Source organism: Myotis yumanensis, unplaced genomic scaffold, assembly GCF_028538775.1.
Source record: "Myotis yumanensis isolate MYYU_CA2020_CCGP unplaced genomic scaffold, mMyoYum1.0.hap1 SCAF_6, whole genome shotgun sequence".
Classification (NCBI taxonomy): Eukaryota; Metazoa; Chordata; class Mammalia; order Chiroptera; family Vespertilionidae; genus Myotis; species Myotis yumanensis.
In genome coordinates, this window is record NW_027223757.1 from 64,207,151 (window position 1) to 64,222,868 (window position 15,718).

The 15,718-nt window shown below is 39.1% G+C and overlaps 1 protein-coding gene across 32 annotated transcripts in view; it reads right to left on the minus strand.

Annotated features, from left to right (window-relative positions):
• RIMS1 (regulating synaptic membrane exocytosis 1) overlaps positions 1–15,718 on the minus strand; it is a 413,878-nt gene that overhangs the window by 195,334 nt on the left and 202,826 nt on the right. The gene's annotated exons all lie outside the window — the stretch shown is intronic.

The following is a 15,718-nucleotide window of genomic DNA, read 5'->3' on the forward strand; positions in this document are numbered from 1 at the left end:
TGCTAGTTTGACTGGCTGCTGAAAATGTTAGATACTTCTCCCCAAGGTGCCTACTAAACTGCAGTAGTCTCTTTTTCTCTTCAAATTCAATTTTATAAACTTGAAGACTAATAATAAAATCCAGTTATGACCTATGAATAAACTAAAAGCACATGAGGCTCTCTTATGAATTAATAGTATGGGTTTAATTGTTTGGACATGGTGATATTATTTATGAAATTTCACACCATCTTTTTTCCTATCTTCTGGTCTTTACCTGTTTTTCAGAGCGTAAAGTTGATAGAAGGTTGAATTTTGGATAAATGGGATGTTACTATATTACTAAACCATACTTGGTGTTTAGCATATAATATGGTAGTAAACAACAAGGATCAATGCTACTCAAAGTGTGGTCTGTGGTAAGGCATCACTGAAAAATTATTAGAAATGCAGATTTCTAGGCCCCATTCCAAATCTATTCAATTTTCTGGGGGTAGAATCTAGAAATCTGCATTTACATCAGCCCCTCAAGTGATTTGTTGCCCAGATTTTTCATAACAGCCTTCTCCAAGTGAAGCGTGGAGTGAGTCAAGCATGACCTTGAGTAATTGTGCCGTGACTCAGTTTCCTCATCTGTCACGTGGAGATAATAATAAAGTGACCTAAATGATGAAATAAAATACATGGACGTATGGTACAAACACATATACCCGCGCACAGCAGAGAACACTGACTGCAACAATATTATGTGCTCAATAAACATCAGCTTCGAAAATGTCTGCCTCCACAATTGGTGATATTTTCAAATGATATGCTTTGCAAATTAATTCTTATTATGATATTACTGCTGTCACTAGTGCTAAAAAAATTTGGTCACATTTAAGCCATGCTCCTCCTATTTTACCTTCATGGAGAAGCTGGGCCACCTTCCACTCTGCCCAGTATAGGAAGATTCTAACTCCCTTGATTTTTGAGAAAAAAGATTGACAACTTCATGCTAATCACAATATGTATTATCAATAGATGTTGGGGACAGGTCTTCCTCCACTAAAAGAAAGCAACAGACTAAAAAACATATTAAGAACACCATAAGTACTGAATCAATGTCTGAGAAACTAAATTGATCAATTCCTATTTCTTTCTTAGCACACCCTCTCCTTTCTAACTTTGTGCTTTCTAAACCATCACATTTTTTAGAAATAACAATGTGAAAATGTTCATATTTTGGGGACCTCCTTATGGTTATTTAAAAAAAAAATTCTCAATTTCCTTGTTTTGAAAAGAAATGTTTGATCTGTTTTTTATTTTTAAATATGGGCTTATAAATATTACTAGAGGCCTGGTGCACAAAAATTTGTGCACTCGGGGGGGGCGGTCCCTCAGTCCTGCCTGTGCCCTCTTGCAGTCTGGGACCCCTCAGGAGGTAACGACCTGCTGGCTTAGGCCTGCTCCTGGGTGGCAGAGGGCAGGCCCAATCCCTAGGTGCAGCCCCTGGTCCGGCTCAGAGCAGGGCCGATTGGGGAGTTGGGGCACCGCCCTCTGTCATGCACAGAGCAGGGCGGATTGGGAGGTTGCAATGCCACCCTCAGTCACGCTCAGGGTGGGGCCGATTGGGGGGTTGGGGCACCGCCCCCTGTCACACTCAAGGCAGAGTCAATGGGGAGGTTGCGGCGCCACCTCCTGTCACGCACAGAGCAGGGCCGATCAGGGGGTTGGGGCGCTGCCCCCTGTCACTCACAGAGCAGGGCCGATCAGGGGGTTGAGGAGCTCCCCCCTGTCACTCACAGAGTAGGGCCGATAGGGGAGTTGGGGCACCGCCCCCTGTCACACACACAGCAGGGCGGATCAAGGGGTTGGGGCGCTGCACCCTGTCACACTCAGGGCAGGGCCAATGGGGAGGTTATGGCTCTACCCTGTCACACACAGAGCAAGGCCCGTGGAGGGGGGTTGGGGCGCCACCCTCTATTACCCACAGAGCAGGGCCAATCAGGGGGTTGGGGAGCTGCCACTGTCACACTCAGGGCAGGGACGATGGAGAGGTTATGGCTCTACCCTGTCACACACAGAGCAGGGCCTGTGGGGGGGGGGGGGGTTTGGGGCGCCGCACCCTGTCACACACAGAGCTGCAGGGCAATCAGGGGATTGGGGAGCTCCCCCCTATCAGGCACAGAACAGGGCTGATCAGGGGGTTGGGGCGCCTTGCCCTGTCACGAACAGAGCAGGGCGGATAGGGAGGTTGTGGCCCCGCCCCCTGTCACACACAGAGCTGCAGGGCGATCAAGGGGTTTGGGCGCTGCCCCCTGTCACGCTGATCCCGGTGCCGGGAGCCTCGCTGCTCCGCTGATCCCGGTGCCAGGAGGCATATTACCCTTTTACTATAAATAGAGGCCTGGTGCACGGGTAGGGGCAGGCTGGTTTGCCCTGAAGGGTGTCCTGGATCAGGGTGGGGGTCCCCACTGGGGTGCCTGGCCAGGCTGGCTGAGGGGCTGAGGGCTGTGTTCCGGCTGGCAGGTGACTAAAAGCTCCCAACTGCTCCTTGTTTTCTTTTTTTTTTTTTATTCTGGCCCAGCTTTAGCTCTGAGGCCTCGCTGCTGAAAACATCGATACAATGTTGCGGTCCGGGGCTGACTGACAGCTGGTTTCTGGGGTTTTGTTTAGCTTCTTATTTGCAACATAGTACATAGTTGCTTAGAGTTGCAGCTCAGAGGTCTGCAAGTCAGGCGGGGAACGTTGGAATCTGCAGTCACTGGAGCAAGCAAGCCTCATGTTCGCTTCCAGCTGCCTGGCTGCCGGCCACCATCTTGGCTGACAGTTAATTTGCATAAGGATACGCTGATTAGCCAATGGGAAGGGTAGCGGTTGTACGCTAATTACCATGTTTCTCTTTTATTAGTGTAGATATTCCAGTGCTTTAGGGTATTTTCCTCAAGAAATATCAAAATTTCAATCCTTTGTCCTTTTATACAACTTCCCAGATAGTCTGTGGGATACAATTTTGCCATTATAAGGTAAATGGTATAAGATATGTGTCCCAAAATATGTTTAAAAAAATGTGCTATATGTGGAAGAATAAATAATAAATAAAATAATAAAAGCACTAAGGTAAAAATGTACAGTAACAGAATCATGTTGATGTTACTGTAAGAGAATTTAGTGGATCAAACTGCACAATATCCTCAAAGCACATGTCTCTAAGCAGATTATCCATCATTATGACCTACTTCCATAATCAGGCTCTACCTTGATATTCTACTTAAAAAAAATGGATGTGGATTACACACAATTTATGCTTAACTATTGCAGTAGCATTGATAAAATTTTGACCTAAAATAATCAAAATTCACAGCAAAGGAATGAATATATGAATAAAGTAAAATATGCTTTTCTCTAAAAAATAAAGCTGGTGTGCAAAATAATAAATTTAGGGAAAAAGTAGCTGGGAATGGTGTATACCACATAAAAGTATATGTCATTCAAGCATATTAAATAATAAAGTGTCTGAACTAATCACCTAGCCACAGAGTTTGTCTACCACAAATAGTCAGCACATGCAGAGAAAAGAATAACAAAAAGTTCTGAGAAATTGCTAATAATTGAAATCAACTGGTTGAAAAAGCTTTTAATTCTGATTATTTTGCAAGACTCAAAATGATCTCCTCCTGAAATAATGGGTAGAAGTGAATACATGTAAATGAGGAACCATAGAAGAGTCATCTACTGAAATGTGTGAACAGGAATCATGAGTAGCAATCTAGTTTGATTTCAGGCCACATTTTGCTTATTACATTTCCTGGATGCTTCTTGAGGCTATCTGGATATGCAGCCATAAAGTAATGGTTGAATGCAGTTACCATTTTACCTCAGATATTAGAAGCTAACAGAGATTAACTATCCATTTTTATCAGTTTGCAATGAGTGAAAGAAATATAGTTTAATTGAATTTAAGAGAAAAACAGTCAAATTAGGGTCCAATTGCATTAATGCTTGAATACTCGCCTAGCTCTTTCTATTCTACTTAAAATGCAAAAAAGCATAAATAAAAGACTTATACTTGTGTAGTTTTCCAATACCAGAAATTTCCTACTCTTTTATCTATTCAATATCTCTGAGCAGGACATAATATTATGTCCATTTTTTAAGTAAAAAACTAAGTCCAGAGAAGCTGTGACTTTTTCCCAGGACATAGGGCTGCAATTCAAACCAAGATGACCCAACTCCCAGTGTGTCACTGTTACCATCACCCAAAGATGGTTTTTTTCTTACAAGCAGTGAAAGTTACCTGCTCTATTACATATTGAATTTATAGGCCATTTTGAACACAGATTCACATGTTACTGAGGTAATTATGGAATACTGTAATACTTCACAGATAATATGATGACAGATCAATGTACTTGGTTCTTTAAACACATATGAATTTGCCATAGGTAAGTTTACCTTAAAGATCACTTTAGAGCTAGAAGGGGAAATATCCACAGGCTTCTTAGAACCTTTAAAGGAGAATAATGAAAGCAATTCTGGAGAAAGTTCAAACATGGATGAAACATCTCTAAAGTTTTTCAGTGGTAGTAATGAAATGGGAGCAATAATTATGCTAAGGTACAGACTCTAATGAGTTAATTTAATGTCATGAGATGATCAGGAATTATCACATGCAACGTGGGAACATTAAAGGGAGAACACTATACTCACAAAAGAAATTAAGATTTCAATAACATATATTGTAAGGCTAAAGAAGGAAGAAATATTTACACACACACACAAATCTCACAATTACTAGTCATATAATCTGGTCAGTTGGTTCACTTCAGAAATAGTTAAGTAGTAAAAATAACGGTAGTGGTATGGTGGAAAAAGAATTCATTAAGATATTAATCTGTGATTTTTTGCCAGGAGCCGGTCCATCCTTGCTGTTTCAAGGGACCTGGCGTATATGGCATACTGTTCTTAATATGTTTGCTCCCCTTCTTGGCGCTATGTGTTTTAACCAAAGTCACCTCTCCGAGAAAGGTTATTTCCCCAGGTAGGAATTTTTCCCTGAGGTTAGGGAGGGGATACAACCCCTTAATTAAGTGCCAGGCGGGTAGTTAAGCTACATAATCTTTACTCCCTGGAATGGAGATAAGAAACGCCCTAACCTTTGTAATAGAAATTGACAGGATTAAAATCGGCTGGTATAAATACGGATGTAACAAGACAATAAACATCAGATCCTAACCAGAACCTAGGGAGAGAACATGGCAAAAGATCCTGGACAGAACCTGGCTACAGAACTTCACTGGAGAACCTAGACAGAACATGGCAAAAGATCCTGGACAGAACCTGGCTACAGAGCTTCACTGGAGAACCTAGACAGAACATGGCAAAAGAACTGGAGAGAACCTGGCTGAAGAACCTAGAGACAGAACCAGAGACAGAACCTAGCGGGAGAACCTAGCAAGAGAACATGGACATACAACCTGGAGAGAGAACCTTGCTAGAGAACATGGCTATGCTGATGGACTGAACGCTGTCTCCGTGTCCTACCTTCTTCGCCGACTCCGTCCACACCTTTGGGGACCCCTGGACCCGCTGGGGCTGGACCCCAACATCTGGCGCCCGAACAGGGACCCTTAGGTAAGCCCCCCATTCCCCTAGGTAAGCCCCACTCTCGGGACGGATAGGACTCCACCATAGAAAGAGGGTGGATAGTTTTCGCCGACTCCGTCCACAACTTTGGGAACCCCTGGAACAGGATTCCCCTAGGTAAGCTCCCCACCCCCATTGAGAACCCCCACATTCGGGACGGATAGGACTCCACCAGGGTGCTACAGACCCCCCTATAGAGGATAAATAGGGTAAGAAGGTGGATAGTACAGAACTTAGATTGAGAAGATGTGCCATACTGAGTCCAAGAAAGAAGACTCTGTATTGATCCTTAGATTGAGAAGATGTGCCATACTGAGTCTAAAGAAAAAAGACTCTGTATTGATCTTTTAACACATATGCTTGCTAGCAGAAGTTAAAGTTACTCCCAGTCAGACGGAATGTTTTATACAAGAAGTATGTCCATGCTTTTCTGAGGAAGGAAAGGTGCCAGAAAGGTAAATGTAGAGGCATGGGAGAAGGTAGGCCCAAGGAGCCTTATCCTTAACCCCACTGCAGCCTTTCTACCCCAGAAAAGTGCAGGATTGGAAAGCTCTCCCTGGGGTAATAGATCAGAACTCAGGTAGTAGCGGAAAGCGCCAATCCTACTCTTAAAATGGATACAAGAGAGCATTTGGGGTTTTTCTTTTTAATGCCTGTCTTGGACTGAGTAAATGCATTCCATGCTTCACCACAATGGACCCAGAGAAGCTCCTTGTCTCATCGTTCCAAAGACTTAGAGTTGCCCCGATGACAGAAAAGCGGAAAAAAGAAGAAAAGAAAGGCTATGCAAGGGACTGAGGTGCTAACATGGAGTCAGCTGAAGAAGTTAACAACTGAGGCCCAACAGATGGTAGAAAAGCAAGAAGTGGAAGCTACTCTCTCAGCCAAGTCCGAGGACTCTGAGTAAATCAGCAAAAGAAACTTTCATTTAGCAGAAACTCACTTATTTCGTCAAATGGAAAAACTTACTTACAGGAGCCTGGAAGGGACCTGATGTACTTTTAACCTGGAGGAGAGGAGATGCTTGTATGTTTCCACAGGATGCAGACTCACCTGTGTGGATTCCAGACCGTCTAATCCGACCTTATGTCACACCACCCTTTGTCTCCTCCTCATCCTCCTCCTCCCCGGTATCATCCATATCGTCTGAACCAGAGGGCACAGCTGACTCCTCCCCGGACACCGACACCACCATCAAGCACGGCCCTGATGGACCCTTTGATGCAGCCCTTCAACTCGCTGACGCTTCGGGAAGCCCATCACCAATGATGCCACCCGTAGCCAGATCAACAAGGACAACCAAACCCCCGACTTGAAGATAGCTGAAATCCCTAGACTGAAGAGGCCAGCAACCTTCTACAAGAACAAGGCTCCTTGTGCACTCCATCCACTATGTTTATAGCTATGCTGGCTATCATTGCTTGTCAGTCTTCTGAGTCTTAAACAACCCAATCCGAGAGGTGGCCACTGATTTACATGCGCTATCATTTAAAAAATAAAAAAGGGGGAATTTGCCAGGAGCCGGTCCATCCTTGCTGTTTCAAGGGACCTGGCGTATATGGCATACTGTTCTTAATATGTTTGCTCCCCTTCTTGGCGCTATGTGTTTTAACCAAAGTCACCTCTCCGAGAAAGGTTATTTCCCCAGGTAGGAATTTTTCCCTGAGGTTAGGGAGGGGATACAACCCCTTAATTAAGTGCCAGGCGGGTAGTTAAGCTACATAATCTTTACTCCCTGGAATGGAGATAAGAAACGCCCTAACCTTTGTAATAGAAATTGACAGGATTAAAATCGGCTGGTATAAATACGGATGTAACAAGACAATAAACATCAGATCCTAACCAGAACCTAGGGAGAGAACATGGCAAAAGATCCTGGACAGAACCTGGCTACAGAACTTCACTGGAGAACCTAGACAGAACATGGCAAAAGATCCTGGACAGAACCTGGCTACAGAGCTTCACTGGAGAACCTAGACAGAACATGGCAAAAGAACTGGAGAGAACCTGGCTGAAGAACCTAGAGACAGAACCAGAGACAGAACCTAGCGGGAGAACCTAGCAAGAGAACATGGACATACAACCTGGAGAGAGAACCTTGCTAGAGAACATGGCTATGCTGATGGACTGAACGCTGTCTCCGTGTCCTACCTTCTTCGCCGACTCCGTCCACACCTTTGGGGACCCCTGGACCCGCTGGGGCTGGACCCCAACAATTTTTGGCCCCAGATTCCATAGCCATATACAAATCAGGCTATTTTCTATTTCTTTGTCTCAAGGATGTGTGTGTGTGTGTGTGTAAGATAGAGAAGCACACTGTAGATTGTGCAGAGGAATCCTGGAAGATTCCCCAGTCTTGAAGAAGCTGGAGATTGGCAGCCCTGGGGATACCTGAGACTCAGGGATGGCTAGCTGGGAATTCCCTAGGCATGTGGCGAAACCTTTGAGGGGAGGGCTGTGGATGGGGGCAAGAAGGCTGTGCAAGGGCAAATATAATTTTTAAAGTAAATAAAAAGGTAAAAGGGCCTGGGAAGGGGGCAGGAGCAGAATAGAGGGGGTCAATGGGAATGGGAAAGGAGACATTGGTAATACTTTAAACAATAAATTAAAAAGATAAAATCTTAAAAGAATAAATAAATAAATAAATAAATAAATAATTAATTAAATAAGAGGCTTAATTCTCCCTGTTGAAACTAAGAGACTCCCCCATGCCATTTTTCTTAGAACATTTACTTATAAGTTCTTTCTCTGTTTGAAGTATATTTAAAAGCTAAGTAAGTCTCTTGTGGCTTTAAGACCCAGAGATGTCTTTCCCAAGGACATGAAGCCACCACCTCTTTGAGATGCAATCATCAAAGAAACAGCACCCCTCTCTCAGTTTCTGCAGGAAAGTAGGAGGCTAACTTCTTCAGGTGCCTCCCTCCAAGTAAAAAAACTACCTCTGGTCATAAAGGTAGAAGAAGTTAATTTACCTTGGGATAATGACAATTAGCTAACTCTTCCGTTCACCCCATTTACCAGATGAATTTAGGATGAACTGTGTGTGACAAATGGTGCTATCAAGTCCTCCAACTTGAGGACTAGCTACTGTTTATCTTGAAGACATAGGTTGTATCTGCCTGCTATATAAAAGGGTGAGATTTATTTCTGTCCATCTCTTAGTGAATTTCCTGTAATGTGTATCACATTCTGGTTTAATGTTTGATCAATAATAAAACTGTATTCTTTCTCATCCACCTTTGTGGAGAAGTTTTCTGCATTGAGAGGAGACTTTGTTTTATTTTATCTCCCTAAAAGCTGGACCAGAGGCACAGAACATCTCCTTCATCAAAGAGTCCCATGCTCTAAGTATGGGATAGAACCTCCCAATAGTCTCTGTGGTCGCTGACATGGACTTGAGAACTGGAGGGGCCCTTACAATGCTTTGGTAGTGTATTCATAGGAACATCTCTGGCCTGGCCAGTGTAGCTCAGTGGTTGAGCATTGACCCATGAACCAGTAGGTCATGGCTGGATTCCCGGTCAGGGTACATGCCCGGATTGTGGGCTCAATCCCCAGTGGGGGGGCATGCAGGAGGAAGCCAATCAATGATTCTCTCTCATCATTGAGTTTCTCTCTCTCTCTCTCCCTCCCTCTTCCTCTCTGAAATCAATAAAATACACTTAAAAAATAATAATATAATTTTTAATGCTTTCTGTGAATGCAAACAAAAAAATTGAGTTCAGCCCTGGTGGGTGTGGCTCGTTAGTTAGGTGATGTTCAGTGCACTGAAAGGTTGCTGGTTTGATTCCCAGTCAGGGCACATGCCTGGGTGGTGGGCTCAATCCCTGGTAGGGGGCATATAGAAGGCAGCAGATCAAGGTCTCACTTTTACATTGATGTTTCTCTCTCTCCCTCTCCCTTTCTCTCTCTCTAAAAATAAAAAATGTATATTTTAAAAATCTGTTTCATAAGAAAGCATCTTAATAAAAGCAATTAAATATATAAGTGATCTTCCAACTAAACTGATAGAAAGTTATTTGCATTTGTAGACTATACATTAAATTATTATAACCACACAGTTGAATAAGGAGTAAGAGATTATATATTTGCTATAGCCAACTCAAGTAGAAGAATTAACTACACAGTTTTAGCTTTCTGAAATAAAATTAAAAGAAATAACACAAAAAAAGCATTTAAAAATCACAAAAACATGCAGTAACTTTCTACAGAATACTATATCAGACTATAATATTATATTTTTTACTCAAATATTTTCTAATGCATTAAACAAAAATCAAAGTGGGAAAAAGCAGTCTTATAGAGTACTGAAAAATCTGTAAAAAGACAATCCCAAATGTTTGTAACAAATATAATTACTTTGTAAATGCAACTTGGTGTTTTCTATTTTAATTTGCTTATAAATGATGGCAAAAATACAATGCATTATGTATTTGGGTCATATACTTCTAAAAATAAACTGCTTCTATAAAAGAGTGAATTGAAAAACAAGTGAAATCAGTTTCTAATAATACCATGCTTTGTCAATAACATGTTATCTATTTTTGTATGACTAAAAAAACTCAGTGCCTATAAGTCTTTGACTTTCAACCAAACTCGTGTTCTGATAAAAAATATAAATGAAAGTAAATTAATTCATTTTAGTTAATAATAAAGAACCAACCAAGAAGTGTATTAATCATACATTAAGCACTCACGAAATGGAAAGGAGATTGCTTACACATTTGAATGAATCCTCCAAACATTAAAATCTATCTGCTCCCATCTTTCATGAATGCACCATTCACCACTGAGGTTGGTTCACATCTGGACTTGGTTAAGCAGAATAGCTTTGGGGAAGCCTCCTTATTCTTCTCAACTCAAGTATCTTCCAGAGTCTTGTGTGAGAAAGAAGGGGACCAAATATCTCTCTAACACCATGTAATCTGAACCACGTGGAAAAGATAAAGCCAAAGGTCACTGGTTCAATGAGACAACTCCATATAACTAAGAAAGATACGCTAAAATGCAAAATTGTATTTTAGAGCTTCAAAACAAGAATTTCAAAAAACTTAATTGAGGAACAAAAGGTACAGAGAAGTGCCATTCATTCATTCATTCATTCATTCAAGTTCATAGAGTGCTTACTATATTTGCAGCATTGTGATAAGTGTTGAGAAAATCAACAAGAAAAATAAAATACAGTCCATGTCATCCAAGTAATCAGAGCAAAGCAGAGGAATTAAAACATGTCCACAAATAAAATGAGATTTAATATTCCTTTAAAACAGTCTCTACTGTTTATAACACGAGAATTTATCTTGGAAAAAATTAATTAATCACATGATCTTATTTTAAATGTCACAAGTTCTGAGGCAGGCACTCTGAATTTTCAACTGCATCCTGTCAACCTTTTAATGTCTAGAAAATCTCTAAACTTCTCTGGCCATCCTTTTAATCTCTACCAAAAAAAAATTTTTGCCTGTAATAAGTAAACTAAGTTTCAGTGTGGATACAATTCCATGAAATAACCTAAGTTGGAAATTACTTTGCAAAACATTTAACCAATGCTGATCTAGTTAAAAGTAAATTATAAAAGTATATTTTGGGTCCATCTGTACTTACTAAATTGTGCCAAGTCAAATTCTAAAGCCCTCATTTTCTCTATCACAATACCTTACTTCACCAGTGTGATAGATGCAGTTAAACAATGACTTTTTATAATCTAAACATTTTCTTTTCAAAATAATTTTAAGATGAATTAGAAGACAATTACTTCAATTGTTTTGATGTTTGATATACTAATATTTCATTAAATATTCCAACTATTACAAAACACAACATATTACATTATTTTGCGTCTGTTCACATGTCTTAGGGCAAAGTGCAAAATTATTTTTAAAAATGTCTTGAATAAAGCATTTATTTATGTGGCATTAACCACTAATTTGAAATTACCATGCTCAAAAATAAAGGAAGTTATGACAATAATGCCTCATCAAATAAAAATATAGAGAAATATATTATTTTTAAAATAAAATGATTATAGAGTTGAAAAGTACAAAAGTCAAAAGAGGGATGTGCGCTTTTGTTAGCATGCAAACAAATAGACAGGCATAAAGCTCACTTCCCTCAAGAAAATGTCCCCTGCACCCTGAACAGAACAGAGCTTTAAAGTCTGGGCTAGAGTTTTTGTGTTAATTTAAGACCTACACCTGAATGGCAAAATGAACCTGCAAGTTCTCTCTGCATGTATAAAATAGTCTCTTCAGTTGGCAATAAAAAAATCTCTTAATTTGTGTGCACCCTAGGGATAGCTAGTCTGGCCAGAAATTAGATTCCAAGTTATCTTAAATTTAACAGAGCTCCTGTTCTGATTGATTTATATAGATTAATAAGTACTTACATAACTCTAATGTAAGGAAAATAAAGAATCCAGAGGGAAGAAAGAAGCTGAATTTCTAATACTTTGAAGATGCTTGTCCTTTAAGAAAATCTATTCTCAAGAAATTGCTGACTTAGAAACATTTTTATTCAAGAACCTAAGTCCACACAATCACAGGGAATCCTTGAAAATATAAAACTTTGGCTTAAAATCAGCTTTATGAAAAGCACAATGAGATATCATTTTATTTCACACAAAACATGATCATTATGGGGGGAAAAAGCAGACAAGTGTTGACAAGAATGTGGAGAAATCGGAACCCTCAAACATCGCTGTTCAGCTGATTGGGAAAACACTTCATCAGTCCCTCAAAATGTTAACCATAGAGCTATTATATGACCTGCAATCCCACTCCTTGGTATATAAAGAAGAGATATTCCCAAAAATTAGGGGCTTTTTACCATGGTTTTACCTTTCACTTTGTGAAAGCTTCCTTATACTAGAAGAGGCTACTTTCTACACCCTGCCTCAACTCCCTTAGTGCTACTATATGCATCCATATTTAACACTGGCTTGTGAAATTGTAATTTCCAGAAACAAATTTTTTAAAGTGTATTAAACAATGATTTCAGGTTGGGGGCAAAACAAGAACCATAAACTTCCTAATTATTATTGACTATTAGCAAACATTTCCAGAATAGTAATGCTACATGTAAGAAATTAAAATTCCATGCCCTTGGAAAACAATATAGCAAATTCCTAAAACAGAATTGGAATAAAATTTACAACTTTCTGAATTACCCAACATAAAAGTTTTTACAGTTTAACGTTTTACTACCCTCTATGACAAGCACAACAAAATGAGAAGAGACACCTTGAGAAAGTTAAACTATTAAATTACTTAGAGAAAGTTCTCCCCTTGATCCACCCTAACATTTACTTATTGATATTTTTATCTATAGTTATAAACTTCCTTCTTAGGCCTATATTATATTTCTTGAAAGACTCTTTAATAGAACATTTTTGCAGAGAAATCATTGTTAAATCATCTAGAAAAATAAAAAGAGATCATGAAAGTGGGTCCAGGAAAACTTTTACAGATGCTTTTCTCAAAAGAATGAAGTTTGAAAACCACGATCACATACTTCATCATGCCATGGACTAAATATGGGTAACTCTGAGAGAAGATTTTTCATAATAAGAATAAATATTTAATGCAATCATTCACACTATTTTTTAAAATGGTTATTATTCTACTGACTTGCTTCTCTTTAACCCTAGCAAGAGATTTTTTTTTTTTTTTTTTTACAGAGAGGAAGAGAGAGGGATAGAGAGTTAGAAACATCGATGAGAGAGAAACATCGGTCAGCTGCCTCCTGCACACCCCCCACTGGGGATGTGCCCGCAACCAAGGTACAAGCCCTTGACTGGAATTTAACCCGGGACCCTTCAGTCCTCAGGCCAACACTCTATCCGCTGAGCCAAACCAGTCAGGGCACAAGAGATTTTTTTTAAAAAAGAATCATAAATTTGGTATTTAAGAGCAAAATCTGTAAGGGTAAAATTCTTTATGTTGTTAAGAATTGATCATCCCATAAATAACAACTTACGATTTAAAAAAAAATTCCAGTTACAAACTCCCCACTGACCTATCTCACCCCACCTTGTCTTTTATGAACTTTTTGTACAAAACTATACTTGCTTCATCAATGCATCAGATAACATGATTTCTAAAAGCAAACAGCAATTAAAAGCCATGAGTAGCCAGTTTTTAAAAAGCATGACTCATTAGTTACTATCTTGATATAAAAATGTATCTTTTACACTTGTTTAAAAAGTAGGTATATGCGTCTTTCACAGTTTGAAAGAATAAGAAAACTAGGTAGGGTTCTATTTTCCATAGTATTGCTGATGTTTATTACAAAATAGTCTTACCTTATGAAGCCTGGCACTTCTTTGTGTGAAAATAAAGGTTATTTAGAAATGTAGCAAGTTCATTTTTAGTTGCTGTATTCACAAATCAATCACCCTATGCCCTGTTCCCCCCTCCAAAAAAAATACTAAAGATAATCATAACCAGTAAAGGACTGAATTTGGAGGATTCAATTCATTTTGTTCAACAGCAAAGTGCTAATGTTATCAAAAGAGTTATCTAAATTCAATATTCTGCCACCAAACAGTAAAAAAGACAAAAGCAATTTAAAGCGGCTGGAAGGACTTTCAATGAAGTAAATGATGATAATTTTACCTATGAGAGTGTGCACTTGTATAAAATAATCTCCTGTTATAAGCTATTACCTATGTCAAATGCAAGGTGATTCTTTATGAGAGCCACTTTCTTTATATGTAAGTACGCAAGCTTCCAAGATAGTGTTAGATTTGTTTCAGGCTAAGGGTGGTTTTAAAATAAAACACTGCCAGGATGTAAAATATGTGATCAATAATACTTTTTGTTGGAGTTAATAAAAGGAAGAATTATGTTAGCTAAGCTTAGATCAGATCATATACACTAATATTGTAGTCACATTTATTCAGCAATTTAAAACTAAGTAGAACTCATTAATCTTATATTGATCAAAAAGAAGATTGCTTTAGAAAAGTGCCATTCTCTTCCCTTTCTACTCATACCAACACACACACACACACACACACACACACACACACACACACCTGTAAATTATAATTTCTCTACCAAAAATGAAAGAGCTCAGAGAAATAGGGAAAGAACCACCAATTAAGTAACTTGTTTAATACTCAGTTATTTTAACAAAGGTAAGACAAGAGCTGGCTTCAGTGTTCTTGATGAGAAAGGCAATTCATTGAACAACCTCAATAGGTTAAAAGCTTTTTAATAAAATTATGACAGATGACAAACTATTTAAAAATAAATGGTTGATATATGCATTCTAATCAAGAGAAGAAAATAACTAAAAGTGATGGCATTTTACAGGTATTTCCTCCCTATTTTTAGCCTGAAAACCACAAAGTTCACTTAAACTCTCATTGCCATAATAAGCACAAATAACCTACCATTATGGGAAGTGTCGTTAAAGGGACAATGCGTCTGGCCAGCCCTGCAAGAATAGCTGACGTCTTAACACCAAGTGCACATAACACCAGCATGATTATTCACTTAAACTTTTACTAGTTAAAGGAATTAAAAATTATCTATTTTAAAGTGGACTCATCCAAAGTAATAATATTCATGACACCAAAGATATATCATTCTAATTATATTTTTTCTAACACAGTATATTTTACATTAAATAAAAGCCCCCCAAATGATCTCATGTACCACTATTGGTAAAGACAAACACATTTAGTGAAAACAAACTAGGTAATTTTCAATCTGATTTCCTTTTCACAGAAAAGAACTGCTGAACATATACTAGCATCAAATTTTAAAACACACTTAATGTTCAATTTAATGTCATGCTTGCTACTTATGCACTGCAGTACATCATTTAAACTTGAAAACAGTTGAACAAAGGCAGCTGAGTTGATATATTGAACCCCAAATACTCACTGTCTCAGTCTCATATTGGGAATTCAGTGAGCTATGGAGAAATTGTAATTTACACCAAATGAAAGTGTATAGTGTACACTCAAAGGACAGGCTTACTGAAGGTTCCACTTGGACCCTATCTTCCTGAGCACAGCCTCTTGTGGTTTCTACAGCAGATAAGAGTTCAAAGTGACCTTTCACTCCCCTCGGGTGTGATTTCTATGCACGAGGGAGAAGAAAAT